At 45.5% G+C, this 16,743-nt stretch overlaps 1 protein-coding gene across 1 annotated transcript in view; it reads left to right on the forward strand.

Annotated features, from left to right (window-relative positions):
- Nucleotides 1-16,743, forward strand: part of AP1S3 (adaptor related protein complex 1 subunit sigma 3) — an 80,598-nt gene that overhangs the window by 7,722 nt on the left and 56,133 nt on the right. The gene's annotated exons all lie outside the window — the stretch shown is intronic.

A 16,743-nucleotide genomic window follows, 5' to 3' on the forward strand; every position in this document is an offset into this window, starting at 1 on the left:
AAATCCTGCCAGGATGTTCCCTCCAAACGGGCATGCTCTTGTGTGTGGTGAGAGGCGCTCTCTGCTTTCAACATAGTCTGCGTGGATTGCACCAAGAAGGATTGTACTGTAAACTGCTGAGGATGTGATTGATTGACTCCATGGCTACCAGGGGCTCAAACATCACCATCGCGAGGATGGCACAGGACTGGCTCAAGGTTCCTTCTGGTGTGCGTAAGGCTGCTGTGAGCAGGAAGAATGGCACAGCCCTAACAACCCCAACGGCAATCTCAGGAAGTTCAACTATCGAAGTGCAGACTCGGAAAGAGCTTTTATCCTTTTGTCTTTATGTCAAGTCTTGGCAAGTTGTAGAACTTCTGAGCCAGGAAGGTTGGGGGCCCAGCCATGACATGTAGAGCAGGAAGCCACGCTAGGGTGCAGTGTCCTGCCCAGGACCCCACCACAGCAGCCCTCACTGCCTGAGGAGGGGGGCCATTCAGCCTGCCAGCTCTAGAGCTTGGGGGCACGGCTGCAAACCTCACAGTGTGTGGTTTCCAAGGAGTGCTTCTGCTGCATGCATTGCCCACATCTTCTGCATCCTCAGGATGAGCTCTGTCTGGCCCTGGGATGTCTCAGGCTTACCCCTATCTTCCTGCCCCCTCCCCACTTAACTGTCTAATCTATCTGCTTAGGTCCTAACCACTGTTTCCCCATTTGTGTAAAATATGAACACATGCCCACAGATTAACTGAAAACTTCCAGAAGAATGTACAAGAAACAGCAATTGTTTCTGGGAAGGGGTCCCTGCTGTGGGAAAGATTCGCTTATTAAAAATTATTTTTTCTACTTTTATTTTTAAAAATTATTTTAAAAAACATTTTATTGAGGGCTCATACAACTCTTATCACAATCCAAATATACATCAATTGTATTAAGCACATTTGTACATTTGTTACCCTCACCATTCTCAAAACATTTGTTCTCTGTGGAAGCCCTTGGCATCAGCTCCTCATTTTCCCCCCTCCCTTCCTGCTCTCTCCTCCCTCATGAACTCTTGATAATTTATAAATTATTATTTTGTCATATCTTACACTGTCCAATGTCTCTCTACAGGGCCTACACCCACTTTTCTGTTGTCCATCCCCTAGAGAGGAGGTTATATGTAGATCCATGTAATAGGTTCCCCCTCTCGACCACACCCTCCCTCCACCCTCGTAGTATTGCCACTTCTCACCACAGATCCTGAAGGCATCATCCAGCCTGTATTCCCAGTTCCTATCTGTACCAGTGTACATCTTCTGGTCTAGCCAGATTTGTAATGTAGAATTGGGATAATATAGTGGCAGGGGGAGGGGTAGTGGTGGTGGTGTGAAGAAACATTTAGGAACTAGAGGAAAGTTGTATGTTTTATCATTGCTACACTGCACCCTGACTGGCTCGTCTCCTCCCCACAAACCCTCCGTAAGGATATGTCCAGTTGCCTACTGATGAGCTTTGGGTCCCCACCCCACACTCCCCCTCATTCACGATGATATGATTTTTTTGTTCTTTGATGCCTCCTCATGATCACACAGGTTGGTGTGCTTCTTCCATGTGGGTTTTGTTGCTTCTGAGCTAGATGGCTGCTTGTTTACCTTTAAGCTTTTAAGACCCCAGACACTATATCTTTTGATAGCTGGGCACCATCAGCTTTCTTCACCACATTTGCTTATGCACCTGCTTTTTCGTCAGCGATCATGTCGGGAAGGTGAGCATCATGAATACCAGTTTAATAGAACAAAGTATTCTTGCATTGAGGGAGTACTTGAGTGGAGGCACACTGTCCATCTGCTATTTTAATACTAAACCTATAAATATATGTGCACAGATCTAGCTATCATCATATATAAATATATTTACATATGTATATGCCTTTGCTGAGACCTCTGTAAATGCCCTTTGCCTTCTAGTTCTTTCCTTTATTTCCTTTTACTTTCCTCTTGTTCCACTATCATGCTCAGCTTTCATTTGGGTTACAGTAATTCCTCTCAGTTACAAGAAATTTTTTTAATACTTCTTTTTTGACATATAACTCATATACCACACAGCCACTAGTTTGGATGTATGGGGATGGTGTCACCAGACTTTTAAGCATTTTCTTGGTTTCCATGCTTGTCATAGCTCCTCATTTCCTCCCAGCCCCCCCTCCCCCCCTGCCATCAACCCTAAGAAACTACCCATCTTGTCAATCTCTGAAGATTTGCCTATGGTGGACTTTGTTGAAAGAAAATGACACAGCCCTCCCCCCACAACAAGAACAAAACACAGAGACACCTCATTCTCCCCTCCCCCCACAAGAGGAAACACCTCATTCGCCCCACCCCACCCCAAGAAGTTGACAATAATAAAGACTCGAACAAATTTCAAATGGGGTAAACCATAAATTAAGTGATCCGATGCTAAATGTCCTAACTGTATCTTCTTGAATTCACTTTCCACTGTACTCAGTCTGAGGGCAAGGCCATTCACATCCCTGGTCTATGGTCCAGCAAACCTAATGGAGACTCCATCCCTGCGGGGCCTGGTGAATGGATTTGGGGCTGACATCCCTAGCCTGCTGCAAACTGGGTTGTGTATCATTCTCTACTCCTCGAGGTTTCCTATTTATTTTCAAAGAGCTTCATTACTGTGTGTGCGTGTTGTGGTTTGGAAAGCTCAGAGCAAATTCACTTTCCATTCAGCAATGTGTACACACAACATAACTCTCAGTTCTTGCAATGTGGCAGCGCTCTTCCTCTCCCTCTTCTTCCCCCGAGTCCCAGCCTGTCTTCACCCTTCTTCCTGAACCGTGTTTGGAGGCAAACACTGCCCTCGGTGTCTCCCTTGGTTGATTCTTCTCCAGGGCAAATTCCTCCTGATGTTCTCTCTTCTCACTGTCACCGAATTGGCTGTAACTCAAAGCAACCCTATAGGACAGGGTAGGACTGTCTCTGTGGGTTTCTGAGACTGTCCTTTGTTGTGGGAGTAGAAAGCCTCATCTTTCTCCCGAGGTGTGGCTCGGGGTTTCAAACTGCCAACCTCCTAGTCAGCAGGCAGACAGGTAATCAATTATGCTACCAGGGCTATGTTGTCCACTTTATTGGCCTGTTGTTTGTCTGCAGGGGGATCCCCAAGGGCTGGGTTCAGAGTACCTGCCACATTTTTAACGACAGGAAAAAAGACATTATTTATTTATTTGAAAAAAGGACTTTTAAAAGGTAGGTAAGTAACGCATGACTTTTCCAGCAAAAGTGTTTTGGTTTTCTTTTTTCTTTTTTTGTGTGGCATTTCTGACCCCTTTAGGAGCCCTGGTAGCTCAGTGGGTGATGTCTTGTTGGACTGCTTACCACAAGGTCACCAATGTGAAACCACCAGCTGGCCAGAAAGAGGAGACTTTCTACTCCTGTAAAGAGTTTCAGGCTTGGAAATCCACAGGGCCAGTTCTACCCTGTCTCATTGGGTCACTATGAGTTGGAATCGACTCCATGACAGTGAATGGAGTGAGGCCCAGTTGACTTGATGGCCGTGAGGGTGGCCTTTGTGGCCTGTTCTTAATTTGTAGGCTTTGGCTTGTCTAGAACTGGGAAGGATGTAGAAGAGGTTCTCTTAAAGCTCATCTGCATATGCACCTGTGCGTTTGTTCAGTGCCGCCTCTCCCCCAGGTTACTTGGGAGACTGACCAGACCTTTCTTTTGTGTGAGAAAGAACAGCTGAGGGAGAAAATGGTGCTCTTATCATTTTCACCGCCATGAAAGGGCACGTCATGAGGTGAAGCACCTTCCAGCAGATTCGCAGGAAAGATCCATGGAAGACTGAGGTGCTTGTCAGATTGGCGGGGGTTGGCCTCACAGCATGCTCAGCTGGCAGTTGAAGATCCCAGCCAGATTAAGAAGTCCTGTTCCTCAGGAAGTCAGGAAGGACCTGCCAGATCTGATAGCAGATTCAGATGATCGCCGAGTGCTGAAGCTCCACGGTTGAGATGCTGCTGCATAGCTTCTGGCCCTCCCACAACCCAGTCTTTGTCTACTCCATATCCCGGTCCTTTCCCCCCACTTCAGGGCCCCTTCATGATGCAGGCAAAGTGACCAGAGAGTGAGTGAGAGAGAGAGAGAGAGAGAGAGAGAGAGAGAGAGAGAGAGAGAGAGAGGAATAAAATTAATAGTAAGCATCAAAATTCCATAGAAGAGTCATCTTTCCCATGTAGACAGTCAGCAGCCTGATGCCTGGGCCAAGGGCATAAAGGGTGCCCTGCTGGTCTCCCAGGTCTCATGGTCACTCCATAAGGATGGGTGGGGCAGGGCCAGCATGCAGCTCTGGGATCTGGGATTGGGAGAGAAGCTCCAATGCAAGCTCTCCGCCTGCAGCCTTTCACTGGAAAGCAATCCATCAAGGCTAGGAAGGGTTGTTTTTAAGAGAGAGAGAGAGAGAGCGAGAAGGCCAGTGGGGAAACAAATTCAATACGAGCCATAGGTTTTGTCTTTTCCTTCTAGAAATTGACTTGGATGCATGAGATAAAAATGTTATCGCAAGTTACACGTACTGGGGAGATGAGGGAAGGTACAAACTCACAAGAGCCACGGCTCCATAGGGTTCAAATAGCAGGTGCTCCCGAAGTAGATGTGTGAGGTGCCCCTCGGTGGACCCAAAAGGCCAGCCGTTTGGTGAACAGCCACATGCTAAGGAGGAAAGAAGAGATCATAGCAACATACATCTATTTTAGCAAATGTGACCCAAAAGACGGCACCTGTGCAGAAACGTTTGTAGTTTCCAGGTTTGCGCCTTAAGTTGACTGCTGGGACATCAAGACAACGACGGCGATTTTAAACGCAATGAGAAAACACATTTGGCGTCATGATTTTGATACCTCGAGCACGCACGTAACCTGGGCAGGAGCCCTGGTGGGCTAGTGGATGATGCCTTAGGCTGCTTGCTAACCACAAGTGCAGCAGTTTGAATTCACCTGTTGCTCCGAGGCAGAAAGGTGAGGCTTTCTATTCCCATAAAGATACAGCCTGGGAACCCCACAGGGTCACTGGGAGTCAGAATTGATTCAATTGCTGTGAGTGAGTCGGGGTCAACCATCTTGACAGGGAACAAAGATGGGATCCGTCTCTGACAGATGTCTGAACTCCAGTTGGTGGTGAGCTTTCAAGAGTATGGTAGATACGCTATTTCCTCCCTCCGGATGGCTTTTTTTGGTAACTGCAGGTGTCTTTGTCATGGCACAATTGGCCCCGGGGACAGAATTTCAATGAGTGTCTTTGGGTTGCCCCCCAAAACACCCTGCCGTTGAGTCAGTTCCAGTTCCTCATGACCCTACATAGAACTTCCAAGACCATGGATTTTCACAGGAGCAGCAAGCCTCATCTTTCTCTCACCAAGCAGCTGGTGGATTTGAACTGCCGACCTTGAGATTAACAGTCTAATGAGTATTCAACAGTGCCACCCTGGTGCACTGCACAGGAAGAAAATGTAAATTCTTATATCTAGTCAGTGGGCATTACCATTCAGGATGTTGAGTTTCAAGTATGAAGTATATACTTCTTGATCAAAGTTGCTTTTGACCACCCGTGTATGTGTGTATGTGTGGGGATCACATTAAGAAAGATCAAATAAGCATCACTATGAAATATGAGTATGGCCCCAAATTATTAATGCTTTCTTTAGCTTCAAAGTCTTACTGAAAGTTGCCTGAAACTTCCAGCTCCAGTACCTTTCTTTCTTTTTTTTTTTTTGCCCTCCCTGGAAGATGTGAAAAGAACAAAAGAGCCCAGAAGAAAGCCCAACTAGAGGCCTATGAACTAGAGGAAGAAGAAAAAAACCAAACAAGAAACCATGAACCGAGAATAGGGAACCGGTGAAGCTCTGGTAGGTGTAGTGGTTGTAGTTGGGCAGCCAACTTACGTTTAGCAGTTTTAAACCACCAGCCACTACTCAGGAAGATGACACAGCTCTCCACTCCCATGAAGATGTAAGGTCTCAGGAACCCAGAGACAGTTCTGTTTTGTCCTCTGGGGCTGCTGTACATCAAGGGCGACTTAATGACCATGAGTTTGATTTACCGTATCTACTCATGTATAAGTCGAGTTTTTTTAGCATATTTTTCCCTGCAGTTTTTGCCGTAAAATTAGGTGCCTCGGCTGATGTTCGGGTTGGCTTATCCTCGACTATATATGGTAATGAGAAATGGAGAAAAGGCACATAACTCACTTTTCAGCATATTGCCCACTTGTTAAATTTTGTGTTCTCCATGGTGAAGGTTCTTAGGAAACAAAACCCCGCAAGTATGTTTAAGATGTGGTCACAAGAAACTTCTTACCCCTCCACCATTGAGTGCACTTCAACTCTGTAACCATCTTTCTCCCAGCCATTGAATTGATTCGGATTCCTTGGATAGAACTTCCCTCGTGGGTTTGTGAGACTGTGGAGCAGCTGGTGGGTTTGAACTGCTGACCTGGCAGTTAGCAGCTCCCACACATAACCTACTGTTCCATCAGGGCTCCTTAAAAACCATATCTATCTATCTATCTATCTATCTATCTATCTATCTATCTATCTATCTATCTATACATGCAAACACCTTAAGAAACTTCTTAACTTAAAAAAAAATAACCTCCAAATGCATTGCTATCCAATTAACTCCAGCTCATAGTGACCCCACTGCCCCTGTAGATTTTTGAGGCTGGAAATCTTTATGGGAGCAGAAAGCCTCAGCTTTCTCTCCAGAGGCAGCTAGGGGTTTTGAACTGCTGGACCTTGTGGTTAATAGCCCAACTCATCATCCACGACACCATCAGGCCTCCTGTGAGAAGCTCAGAACAAGGAAAGTGGTTAATGAAACTGACTCCGTGGTTCTGGTTATCTGGTTGCCACAGGAAGTCTGTGGAGGGGGAGGAGGGCTGGGGCTGAGCCCAGAGCAGGGGTAGCCAGCTTCAGCTCCCCCTCAAGACTGCAGTGACTGCCTCTGTTCGGAGGAGGGAGAAGACTAAAGAGAGGCAGGCCTTGTTAAGACAGTGCCAATGCTGGTGAATGCTCAGGGCCAGGAACTTCTTCCCCATTGATATTCTCACATTCACCCTGCCCCTCTCCCCCACCCCCTCCTGTCAGTCTCAACTAAGAAGTCAGCTATCCAGGGTTATTGGGGAGCAAGATTCTCACAGGTGGATTTTTGTGATGACCGAGAGTAAAAACTATTTTCCCTTTTAATATGAGAGGCAAAAAAACTCCTCTTTTAGCTCTCCATGGCCTTCGGATGCTGCATATGTTTTTATTTTATTTAATTTTAATTTCATTTAATTTATTTTTCTTTTAAAAATAATTTTATTGGGGGGCTTATACAACTCTTATAAAAATCCATGCATCCATCCATTGTGTTAAGCACACTTGTACATCTGTTGCCCTCATCATTCTCAAAACATCGTCTTTCCATTTGAGCCCTTGGTATCAGCTCCTCATTTTCCCCTCCTTCCCATCCCCCATGAGCCCTTGATAATTTATAAATTATTATTATTTTGCCATGTCTTACACTGTCTGATATCTCCCTTCACCCACTTTTCTGTTGTCTGTCCCCCAGGGAGGGGGTTATATGTAGATCCTTGTGATCAGTTCCCCCTTTCTACCCCACCTTTCCCTGACCCTCCTGTTATCACCATTCTCATTATTTCTCCAGAGGGCTTTATCTGTCCTGGATTCCCTGTGTTTCCAGTTCTTATCTGTACCAGTGTACATCCTCTGGTCTAGCCAGATTTGTAAGGTAGAACTGGGGTTATGATAGTGGGGAGGAGGAAACATTTAGGAACTAGAGGAAAGTTGTAGGTTTCATCAGTACTACACTGCACCCTGACTGGCTGCTCCTTTCCTCTCTGTGACCCTTCTGTACGGGGATGTCCAGTTGCCTGCAGATGGGCTTTGGGTCTCCACTCCACACTACCCCCCATTCACAATGATATGATATTTTGTTCTTTGAGGTGCAAATGGTTTTCCATTGGCTGCTTAACCTAGAGGTTGGCAGTTCAAATCCAACTAGTAGTTCCATGGAAGAGCAACTGGCCATCCATGCCTATAGAGAGAACAGCCCGGGAAACCTGTGTGGCAGCAGAGAACTTCTGGTGCAGGGGCCACTATGACTCAGGATCGGTTTGATGAAGGAGGTTTTTTGTTTTTGTTTTTTAAGCATTTGGAGAAATCAGTCAAAAGCAGCTTGTGCCTTATTCAATTAGGAGGTGACTCCCTTCACTGGCTTCTCATCAGACAAGGTCCACCCTACCCCCCAATCCCCCCAAAATCATAACCAAGCCCACTGCCATTGAGTAATCGATTGTAACTCATAGCTGTTGTATTCAGGCCTTCAGAGACTGTCAGTCTGTATGGGAGCACAGAGCCTCATCTCTCTCTTGAAGGGGATGGAGGATTTGAACTGCTGAGTTTGTGCTTGTGGTTAGCTGCCCACAATCTAACCCACCGCGCCCGAAGACTCCTCAGACTAGATGCTGTGTTGGGGAGATTACAAGTGCACTTGGTTGTGTCTGCATGTTGTTTCTACATGGAAGAGTTCTTCTGTCTTCTCAAAATGCTCTCTGCCCTTAGCTCCCTCCACCCCACTGGGTGAGGGAGCTTCAAGAAGTTCTTGGAAAATGGGGATCACCTTTTCATTCCACTTCTCCACCTACATTTTGAAGTCCCCTCATGTTCCCCCATTCTCTACCATTTCTTTTCTTTTTTCCCCTGTACCCCTACCACTTTAATGTGGGTTTTGAGAAAGGGGGTTTATTCTAAGAGCAGCTTTTGCGAAAACATTAGAAAAGTTAGATGAAGGGTGTATTGCTTGGAGAGATTGCTGTGCTGGAAGATAAGAGCATTCACGCTCTCTATCAAGCTATGCCAGGTGTTGTGACCTTCCTTAGACCTGTCCCCAACTGCCAAGTGAGGAGAGATGGACCTAAGAGAGAACATCTTCACACTCTCTTACCGGTCTGTTACCAGCCCTCTTTTATAGCTAATATTAGGGGCCCTGGTAAGGCAGTGGTTAAACGCTTGACCAAACAAAAGGTCAGTGGTTCAATCCCACCAGCAGGTCCATAGAAGAATGTCCTGGTGAGCTGCTCCTGTGAAGATTTCAGCCCAGCAAACACTGCACGCCTGCAACCAGAGTGATCTACTGTGAGATGCTTGGACAGACGCACAGGCAGAAAAGTTGTGGGAGGGAAAGCGGTGGTGTGCATACAGATGTTTATTCTCAAAGCTCTATATTTAATTTTTTAAACAAAACCACCTTATCATCTTTGAAGTACTCTCCATTACACTTAATATATTTCCCAAATCTGATTCCATTCTTTTTAAAAAAATCATTTTATTGGGGGCTCATACAACTCTTACCAGAATTCATACATACATCCTTAATGTCAAGCACATTTGTACATTTGTTGCCCTCATCATTCTCAAAACATTTGCTTTCTACTTGAGCCCTTGGAATCAGCTCCTCATCCCCCCCTCCTCACCCACCCATGAACCCTTGATAATCTATAAATTATTATTATTTTATCATGTCTTACACTGTCTGACATCTCCCTTCACCCACTTTTCTGTGGTCTGTCCCCCAAGGAAGAGGTTATATGTAGATCCTTGTGATCAGTTCTCCCTTTCTCCCCCTCCTTCCCTGCATCCTCCAGGTATTGCCACTCTCACCACTAGTCCTGAAGGGATCATCTGTCCTTGATTCCCTGTGTTTCCAGTTCCTATCTGTACCAGTGTACATCCTCTGGTATAGCTAGATTTGTAAGGTAGAATTGGGATCATGATAGTGTGGTGGTGGTGGTGGGTGGGGGGGGTGGGCAGGGAGGAAGCATTTAGGAACTAGAGGAAAGTTGTATGTTTTATTATTGCTATACTATACCCTACTGGCTCGTCTCCTCCCTGTGGCCCTTCTATAAGGGGGTGTCCAGTGCCTGTAGATGGGCTTTGGGTCCCCACTCCACACACACCCCTCATTCACAATGATATGATATTTTTTTGTTCTTTGATGCCTGATAACTGATCCCTTTGACACCTCATGATCACACAGGTTGGTGTGCTTTTTCCATGTGGGCTTTGTTGCTTGTGAGCTAGATGGCCACTTGTTTACCTTCAAACCTTTAAGACCCCAGACGCTATGTCTTTTGATAGCCAGGCACCTTCAGCTTTCTTCACCACATTTGATTATGCACCCATTTGTCTTCATGGAATGCCAGCTCAATAGAATAAAGTGTTCTTGCATTGAAGGCGTACTTGAGTAGAGGCCCAATGTCCATCTGCTACCTTAGTACTAAATCTCTAAATATTTGTACATAAATTTATCTTCCCATCATCATATAAATATATTTACATATGTACATGCCTATCTTTAGACCTCTATAAATGTCCTTTGCCTTCTAGTTCTTTCCTCTATTTCCTTTTGCTTTCTATTTTCATAATCATGCTCTGCCTTCATTTGGGTTTCAGTAATTTGTCTCGGTTACATTGCCCTTGATCAAGCCCCACCAGGCCTTTTACACCTTCCTCATCACCAATTTTGGATCACTTGTTGTATTTCCCTTGTCCCTGGGCTTGTTAACACTACTTCCTTTCCCCCAACTCCCCCTCTCCCACGTGCCCCTGGAATCATTGGACACGTTGTTTTCTCCTCCAGATTGTTTATCCAGCCTATCTTATCTAGATAGACCTGCAGAGATAATAATATGCACACCCCCCCAAAAAAAGTACAACAAAGCAAAACAATGCTACTAAAGAAAATAAAACAATAAAATACCAGTGATAAAAAAACAAAAAACAAACCCACACAAACAAATCTGTAAATAGTTCAAGGTCCGTTTGTTGACCTCTAGGTGTGTCCTCCAGTCAAGTCCAATGGGGCGCCACGCCCTGGTCCCAAACTCTGTCCTTGGCACTCCCTCGGGCACTCCCTGCTCTGCTCTCCCTGCTGCTCTATGTGCCCTTAGTGTTTTGCCCCAGTGTGGTGGGGTCAGACCGGGTCAATCCCAACACTGCGTCTCCAGTGTTGTCCCCTGTAGGTCCATGGGTCAGTGAGGGACGTCGTGTCTCACAGTGGGTCCGGCCATGTGGCCCTCTCTGTGCATTGGCTGTTGGGCCAGGATGTGCTCCACTCTCTCTTCCTCCCCCTTCATTTACTCCATTGTGCTCTGATCAGACATGTCCCTCTCCCCAAGCTACAGCTTCAGTGCTGTCCTCTGAAGTAAATTCTTCTGGGGGGAGGCGCAGGTGTCCATGTAGTGGGATTGGGGCTGAGCCCTCAGACCTCTCCACTTGCTCCCTTCTCCATGTTGGCATGCTGCATTTGATCCCGGAACACTGGGTTGAAGTCTGGTCCCTCTTTTCCTGTCAGCACAGTTGTTAATGCAGTGTTTGTGGTAAAATAAAGTGCGTTCGCTGATATTTGGGTTGGTTTATACCAGAGTCTATATGGTATTTATGAGTTCAGTGAATCATAGTTTCATTGTTAGTTTTTTTTTAATCCGGTGGCTGCACATTGTTAAAATCAGGTTTGATCTCTAGATTTTAAAATTTGCTGGTACCTCACTTACTGATGGCTTCATCTGGATCTTTGCTATTTCACACTAATGACAACTTTGAAAAAATGTTCCGGCAGGTGCCTAGGATGGTCCAGACTCCATAGAGGGCATAGCCAAGCCCAAACATCCTCTGCAGGTCACCTGCGCAATATTCAGGTGGACTCGGTGACAACTGGACAACCAGAGAGAGAGTGGCTGACTGGCCACATACTATCTTCCCCCATCCTTCTGTGCTGTTTCTTGCCAGAGGTGATTAGAGGCAGCTGGCATTTGAAGTAGACATTCACAATATTTGACCTCATCGAAATAGCTCAAAAACTCACATCTGTCAAGTTGATTCAGACTCAGAGGGACTTTGTAGGATAGAGTGGAACTGCCCCTGTGGTTTTCTGAGACTGTGACTCTGTGGGAGAAGAAAGCCTCATCTTTCTCCCAAGAAATGGCTAGTGGGTTCGAACTGCTGACCTTGCAGTTAGCAGTCCAACGTGTAACCCATTATGCCACCAGGGTTCCCACTGCAGTGCAGCAGGGGGGAAAGAAAAATCCACACGTACTTGGGCCAGCGTGGGTCAGACCTGTGTTGTTCAAACTCAAAATCATAAGAGAGACAAGGCTTCATGGTCAGACATGTAGGTTCCCCAAAACTATTGCATTGAGTCACCCTTCAGGTCCGGAACTGAACCCACCCCTGTGATAAAACAAGCTAAGGTTACAGGCACAGCATTTCACCAAGGACCAAGTCCAGAGGGTTAGCAAAGGAGGAAGGGAAACACAGACTCTGGACTAAACATAGACCGTGTTGCAATCAATGAGTTGAAACAAAGTATGCAGGAAACAATGTATCAAATGGATGGTCTACTTTGTAACCCATCACCTCATTCACATTGGAAAATGGCAACTATGTTCAAGGGTCCCCTATGTATTGAAATATGTTCAGTTCCTCCGGTCTGCTGTGTTCATTGGAAATGCACAGTAGTGTATGAGTAAGTATGGCTTTTGTGCTTGGGTTATTTAGTAGGATAAATAAGAAAAACTTCAAATTCTCCAGAAATGAGAAGCCACTGCTTTCATTGTGTGTTAGTCTGGGTAGACTAGAGAAGCAAATCCACAGACACTCATCTGTATAAGAGAGAGTTTCATATAAAGGTTAATTGTACATTAAGAAAGCATTCTAACCAAGTCCTGTCCAAGCCCATAAATCTGATATTAGCCCACATGTCTGTTACCAATCTATAAAGTCCTCTGCAGACTCACAAAACATGTGCAATGATGTCAGATGCAGGGCAATTACAGGCCAGTGGGTAGAAAGTCTTTGGAGCCAGTGGCATTGTAAGCATCTTAGCGCTGGCAGGGGTCTTTACGTGACTTCTCCAGCTTCAGAGGTCTGGTTGCAAAAGGGTAGGCCCACGTGGCTTCTCCAGCTCAGCCCACTGTACAGTTCCGTGTGTCTTGTCAGCTGCATTGTCTCCAAGGGAGTGAGCAGAAAGAGAAAAAGTCTTTCGCCTACAAGGAGGAAAATAAAGGCATTCCCAGAATTCTCAGGAGAAGGCCAGGCCCACACAGAGGCTTCATTGACTATGATCGACTGACAGACTAGACTCCACCCCTTCACTCTAATCCTCTCAAGTCCCAAATTGACATCAGATTATGTACATTGTTCTTACCAGGCTCACTTATTCCATTGGTCTGACAGCATCATTGGTTTAAGGTTAGTGTCAGTCCGCTTGACCTTACGTGTCTGCAAGATGGCTCACAAACTTCGGAGAGAGATTTGTGGCTATCTGGGGAGTGGACCAGACCCCAAACAGTTATTCCTTGAGTGTGTCTGAAATTAACTCGGTCCAGTGCATTTCTGGGACAGCATTCAGCATCAGAACCCTGGAAGGCATCTTCCAGAATGAGATCCTCTGAACCCCTCTTCCTAAAGAAAGTGTCAGAGAGTCAGGCTGACGCCTAGGAAAACGGATGACTACGTGTTTTTACCTTCATAGCAAATGATGCTTCTTTGGCTTTCCTATAAGTTTAAATAAACTTCATGTTCCCTTTACAAGTCAGCGATGCTGTTTTACTGTTTCAGGAGTGAATTGTGCCCCCACCCAGTGGGGGTTGGACTCCTGATCCTTACACTGGCAAATACAATTCTGCATCGAAATAAGATGTTCTCTGTGACATTCAGGAGGCCTTCCCAGCCTAGGGTGTGTCCTGAGCGTAATGATCCCTCTGAGTCACAGGAAGCGCAGCATGCACAAGCTAAAGATCGGTGCCGTGTGGAGACCACCAAGGCCCCCAGGGTGCCCCAGTTTGGACTTTCAACCCCCAGAACGCTGAGAAAATTAATGCCTGCTCTTTAAAGCTGTTGTGTTGGTGTAAAGCAGCACTAGGAAACAAAGCCTCTCAGCCCCATCCCCAGCCAACCTACGAGTCTGCATGGGAGCACACACACAGCCTCATGTCTCTCTCACAGAGGGACTGGTAGGTTTGAACCACTGACCTTAAGGTAGGGAGCCCTGGTGGGATAGTGGTGATGCATTGGGCTGTGATCCTCATGACCTGCAGTTCGAAACCACCAGCAGCTTGGAGGGAGAAAGAGTGGGCTTTCTGCCCCATAAGTAGGTATAGTCTCAGAAATCCACAGGGGTATGATAAATCAAGTGTCAGCAATGATCCCATGACAGGGAGCTTGGTTTGGTTTTTGGACCTTAGTTTGCCTAACCAACAGTGCCACTAACATGCCTTCTAAATCCTATAAATCAAATGAAATTAAAACCCATGTCAAAAACTGAGTAACATTTATTTACTGCAGGAGTGGGGAATGTTTTTTTTTTGTGTTGTTTTTTTTTTCCTGCCAAGAACCACTCGGATATGTATAAAATCATTCCCGGGTCATACTGCTAAAACATTTAATTCACTCACCCCTAATGTGATGGTTGGAGCTGCTGCTTGTTTGGCGAGGTGTGTGATGCTAGCTGCTATTGATGATTTCATGGGCCATACACAGCCTGTGGGTGGGACACTCACCAACCCTGTTTTATCCCAATATGTGGATTAAAACCTGGGGCCTATTGTGCACATTTTCCATCTCTTAGGGTTAATGGGGAGTTCTGATCCCACTTGGAGTGTGTGCTGCTACCTGTTGGGAGCCTGTAAAGCTGCATAAATCTGAAGAATTTCTGCAAGCCCACCAACCAAGACCCCCCACCCCCACCCCCTCAGGGCAAATGTGTCCCATTACTTGGATCATAAGCATTTTTACTTTGATTAAAAACAAAATCATTCAAAAATGTTTCCCAGTTTGGAAAACACAGGGTCACAATAAAAAATTTAAAGCTGAAAAGAATTCCATCTTAGAGGAGTAAGACAAATCCTTTTAGAGGGATTGGCACTGCATCAGACTCAATCAGAAAACATACATAAGGGTCCACAGACAAATCTGGACCTAGTTATAACCCCCCCTTTTTAATGTCTCCCCCCATGTATATTTATATAAGATAGGCAAGATAAACAATCCCAAGGAGAAAACAACAGGACTGATGGTTCTGGGGGTGGGGCAGGGGAGAGGGGGGTGGTGGGGGGAAAGGAGGGGGAGTCAATAAACTCAGGGATAAAGTAACAAAAAGAGATCTCAAATCGATGGCAAAGAGGGCATGACTGCCTGGTGGGGTTTGATCAAGGGCAATATAGCCGAGAGCAATTACTGAGAGCTGAATGAAGGTCGAATGTGATAGTGGGACAGGAGGAAAGTAAAAGGAAATAGAGGAAAGAACTATGGGAAAAAGGCATTTATAGAGGTATAAATGTAGGCATGCCTATATGTAAATGTATTCATATATAATGATAGGGATATTGTACATATATTACTATGTTAAATATTAAGGAAGCAGATTGACATTGGGCCTCTACTCAAGTCCTCCCTCAACACAAGAGCACTGTTCTAATAATCTGTCATTCCATGATACTCACCTTCCTGACACGATTGCTGAAGACAAAATGGGTGCATAAGCAAATGTGGTGAAGAAAGCTGATGGTGCTGGCTACTAAAAGACAGCATCTGGAGTCTTAAAAGCTTGATGTTAACCGAGTGACCATATAGCAGGGAAGCAACAAAGCTCACATGGAAGAAGCTCATCAGCCTGTGTGATCATGAGGTGTCCATGGGATCAGATATAGGTGTCAGAAGACCCCAAAATAAGTATACTAACACAAACAATGGGGGTCAGAGTAGAAACCCAAAGCTCATCTCTAGACAATTGGACATCCCCTCAAAGAAGGGTCATATGGAAGGGAGGAGTCAGCCAAAGTGCAGTGTAGCACTGAGGAAACACAACATCTCTCTAGATTTTTTTAGTGCTTCGTCCACACGCCACTCCCACCCCCACCATCATGCCCCAGTTTTACCTTACAAACCTGACTAGATTGGAGCATGTACACCGGTACAAATTAGATTGGAGCATGTGCACTGGTATAGATAAGGACTCTAGACACATGGAATCCAGGGCAGATGAACGCTCCAGGAACAGTAATGGGAGTAGCGATACCATGAGGGTCGGGGGAAGGTAGGGGAGAGGGAAGCGGGGGACAGGGGGAACCAATAGAAAGGATTGACTTATTAACACACACACCCCTCCCACCAGGGATAAGTAACAGAAACATGGGTGAAGGGAGACAGCAGACTGTGTAAGATATGAAAATTATAATAATTTATCAAGGGTTCACGATGGTGGGAGTGGAGGAAGAGGGAAAAAAGAGGATATGATACCAAGGGCTCACGTAGAAAAAATGTTTTGAAAATTATGATGTCAACATATGTACAAATGTGCTTAACACAATTGATGTATGGATTGTTATCAGAGCTGTAAGAGCACCCAATAAAATGATATATATAAAGATTGGCCTTTTATTGTCATCGCCAATCTGTAGATGAACAGCACAGTCTTAGAATTGTTGTCCTATGTTTTAGTGTAATGTATGCGTCATCTTGGTTGAAGTGTACCTAAGAGGTTCTATAGGTGAAAGTTGAAGGCAATTTGCCAGTGGTAGACGCTCACATAACCAGTGAGAATTTTGTCAGTGAGGTTTGTTAGGATTAGAAAGTTATCCCCACGCATATGTCTGTGATACTTTTGTCTTGGAGCATGGCCAGGAATGGTGTGAAGGAGCCTTTCCAATGATAATGGAATTTTCC

This window comes from Tenrec ecaudatus, chromosome 13, assembly GCF_050624435.1.
Source record: "Tenrec ecaudatus isolate mTenEca1 chromosome 13, mTenEca1.hap1, whole genome shotgun sequence".
Classification (NCBI taxonomy): domain Eukaryota; kingdom Metazoa; phylum Chordata; class Mammalia; order Afrosoricida; family Tenrecidae; genus Tenrec; species Tenrec ecaudatus.